Source organism: Notamacropus eugenii, chromosome 4 (genome assembly GCF_028372415.1).
Source record: "Notamacropus eugenii isolate mMacEug1 chromosome 4, mMacEug1.pri_v2, whole genome shotgun sequence".
Taxonomy (NCBI): Eukaryota; Metazoa; Chordata; class Mammalia; order Diprotodontia; family Macropodidae; genus Notamacropus; species Notamacropus eugenii.
The window spans coordinates 237,960,999-237,964,885 of NC_092875.1; the positions used below are offsets into that span (position 1 = coordinate 237,960,999).

Consider the following 3,887-nt stretch of genomic DNA (forward strand, 5'->3'; position numbering starts at 1 on the left):
TCTGAACTACCAATGTAGCAGTGTGCAGCACTCCACAAAACCTGAGGGATAGAGCAGTATCCACTTAGGACCAATTCTGACCACTCAAAATTCAGTTGGGTCAGAATTTAGACTGGAAAACTGTAAATTATCAAGTGTGAGAGGATGCTGAGATGTTTTGAGATCCAGATTCCATCCCCCCAATCAAAGGGGAGGGAGTCAGAAAGTGAATGATAGGGAAAACAAATGGGTAGAGAGGCTGAAATTACCAGAGAGTTCAGAAAAAAGAAAACTCAAAGACCTTGAACGTAAACAGGTAAGTTGAGAGAAAAAACAGTAACAACAGGAAGAAATGTGCTCTCCAGATCTAGTAAATGAAATTGTAAATAAACACTGCAAAACAAAGGAAAATGATCTAATACTTGTTGAGGTAGAGGACCCTATAGAATTTGAGGAGAACACAGACACACAGCACACTGTCCCTGAGTAGTCCAAAGAAGAATTTTTAAGGATAAGAACGGGATTTATAGCCTGAACAACAAAAATAATGAGCAGAATGATAAAACTGGAATTTACAGAGGCAAGCCTCACCAAAGAAACAAAAGAGAGAACAATTAATTGGTAATGTGTTCTTTACACAGAAGTGAAGGATAATCTAGAAGAATAGAAATAAACAAAAAATTACATTAAAAGAAGATACACTTACTATCCAAGCAAAATATACCAAACTCATATACAGAATGCTCAGAGACAGCCTAAGGATCATAGGTCTCCCAGAAGAACATAACAGGATAAAAAAGATAAAGGTCATTGATCTCAAGGAGTCTATAGTCTAGTAGGGCAAATGGATCTTATTGAGTAGGCAAAAAGGAGTCTTTGAAAGATTCCAACCATAGAAGTAGATGTTTGTAGCTATGCATTAGGAAGATTGATCTGATATCAATATGAAAGATGGTCGAAGGAAAGAGAAGACAAGAGTCCCAAAGATTCAAAGATGAAAGAGAAGAAGCCTTAGAGAGATGGGAAGGGAAACTTCAGAGTGTGGTATCACAGAAGCCAAGGAAAAAGAAAAGATGATGAAAGGAGTCATGGTCAGCACTGTAGAAAGATAAGGACCAATATATACTAAAAATATTTATACCAGCACTTTTTGTGGTAGCAAATAACTAGAAACAAAGCAGAAGCCACTGATTGGGGGAACAGTAAATAAATCATGGGATATGAAGGTAGTGAAATGTTGCTGCCTCCCATGAAATGATAAAAATGATACTTTCAGAGAGGGAAGACATGAACCGAAGCAGAGTGAAGTAAGCAGAACAAGAAGAACAATATACAAAATGACCACAACAGTGTAAGCAGACATAAAAAATGATGTAATTATGGCCAAGCTTAGTGCTAGAAAAGAGCAGAGAAAATGTACCTAATCCTCCCCCATCTTTTTTTTCCCCAGAGGTAAGGGACTAGGGATGTGGAATATTGAATATGCAATAAAACATTTTTGATGTAATTTTAAGCTGCTCTTTTCTTTTTTCAAGAAATATAAATGGTGGGAAACTTTCACAATGTCCGGAGCCCTAGATGTCTTGCAGATGAAGGAGGAGGATGTCCTCAAATTCCTTGCTGCAGGAACTCATTTGGGTGACACCAACTTGGACTTCCAGATGGAACAGTACATCTACAAAAGAAAGAGCGATGGCATCTGCATCATTAACTTGAAGAGAACTTGGGAAAAGCTTCTGCTGGCAGCTCATGCAATTGTTGCCATTGAAAACCCAGCTGATGCTAGTGTCCTCTCATCCAGGAACACAGGCCAGTGGGCTGTTCTGAAATGTGCTGCTGCCACTGGCGCTACACCTATTGCTGGATGCTTCACATCAGGCACTTTCACTAACCAGATCCAGGTAGCTGCCTCTTGGTGGTCACTGATCCTGGGGCAGATCATCAGCCTCTGATTGAAGCATCCTATGTTAACCTTCCAACCATTGCACTGTGCAACACAGACTCCCTACTGCGCTATGTGGACATTGCCATTCTATGTAACAACAAGGGAGCTCACTCAGTGGGTCTGATGTGGTGGATGATGGCCCGTGAAGTCCTACATGTGCGTGGCACCATCTTCCGTGAACACCCATGGGAGGTTATGCCTGATCTTTACTTCTACAGGGATCCAGAGGAGATTGAAAAGGAAGAGCAGGCGGCAGCTGAGAAGGCAGTGACAAAGGAGGAGTTTCAGAGTGAATGGACTGCACCTGCCCCAGAGTTCACTGCTACTCAGCTTGAAGTGGCTGATTAGTCTGAGGGAGTACAGGTGCCTTCTGTGCCCATTCAGCAGTTCCCTACTGAAGATTGGAGGGCTCAGCCAGGTACTGAGGACTGGTCTGCGGCTCCTACTGCTCAGGCCACTGAGTGGGTAGGAACTACCACAGGGTGGTCTTAAGTTTTACCCCAGGTGGTCTAATTGGAAAAAATGCTGATGGAAAATAAACATTGGTTTCTTACAAAAAAAAAAAAAAAAAGAAATATAAATGGTAGGGCAGGAAAAGGTAGTGAGATGGTTGGGCCAGAAAGGGAAAGGGATTTTTTAGGAAACTTGGGTAACATAAAAAAATAATGATCAACACCATTTTATGCAGTATTTACTTTTGCGCCAGGCACTGTGCTAAGTGCTTTACAAATATTATCTTATTTGATCCTCACAACAACCCTGGGAGGTAGGTACTACTATTATCCTCCTTTTACCAATCAGGAAACTGAGGTAAACAGAGGTTAAAGGACTTGCCCATGGTCACACAGCTACTGTCTGAGATCACATTTGAATTCAAGTCTTCTCAACTCTAGGCCCAATGCAATAAAATATTAATAAAAATAAGGTTTTTTTTTAAAAAAAAGAAATATAGTAATTTAGAAAGGACTACTCTTGAAACCTAAACAAAAAAAGGAATAAATGGGGATGCATTAAATGATTTTCTGGTCCACTACCCGTTTTCCATCAGGACTACTGGCTTCTTTTCTTTAAGTCTAGCATATGAAAGCTGATGCTTATTTTCAAGGATGATTTAGACCACTTGTTAGTTGGGTTTTCTCTCTATTACTGTTCCCATAGTTTTTTGAGTTCCTAAAGAGTCATTACGCTACATATGCAAAGCCAGATATGAGGAGCCGCACAGCTGCAGAGGCCCATTGATATTTAGTGGTGAACAAATCTTTCCATTTTCAAAGCTCAGCTGTTTCAAAATACTGAATGCAAAATCATTGGTGAGTTACAATGTGTTAAATTGCTCTAATTAAATGCCTCTATACCATGACACAGTTCATGATATTTCATTGCAAAAATTACAGCTCGAGTACCTACAGTGGTGTACACTAAGTTCTTTCTTTCTTTCTTTGGAAGCAAGAAATAATGACACAAATAAGACTTGGTGACATAATTGCATTCTGGGAAGTTTCACCATTTGAATTCTTTTAGCCCTTTTATAACCTTTAGCAAATGATTTTTAGTACAATGTCTAACATTGTCTGTATGCTTTTCATCTATTTGCCCGAAGAATGGGGAACAAATTACTCTTAAATGAAATTTCAAACAGATGACAAGTTTCTTGATGATTAGAATGCCCTTGTTGTTGATATTTTTCTCATTTGGTTCCTTTATACCAAACTGGCAAACAGTAACATCAACAAAGCCTGGAATCCTAAACGCCTAATAAACTCTCTTTGCAATTATTGTGAAAAGCGCTTGTGGCCAGGTACTAATAACACATATTCACTTTCGCACTAAAATAAATTCTCCTGAAAAAAATGCCCTTGACCTTACCTTTGGCGCATCTGAAAAGAGAGACAGAGGATCCCTTTCACTCAACAATGTAGACCTCTAAGCTGGCCAAGGCTACAGCAGAGATCCAAAAGATTTC

General features: G+C 39.6%; 1 pseudogene; it reads left to right on the top strand.

The window, feature by feature from the left end:
* The first annotated feature begins 1,541 nt into the window (after positions 1 to 1,541).
* Positions 1,542 to 2,416, top strand: LOC140498374 (small ribosomal subunit protein uS2-like; annotated as a pseudogene).
* The last annotated feature ends 1,471 nt before the right edge of the window (positions 2,417 to 3,887 follow it).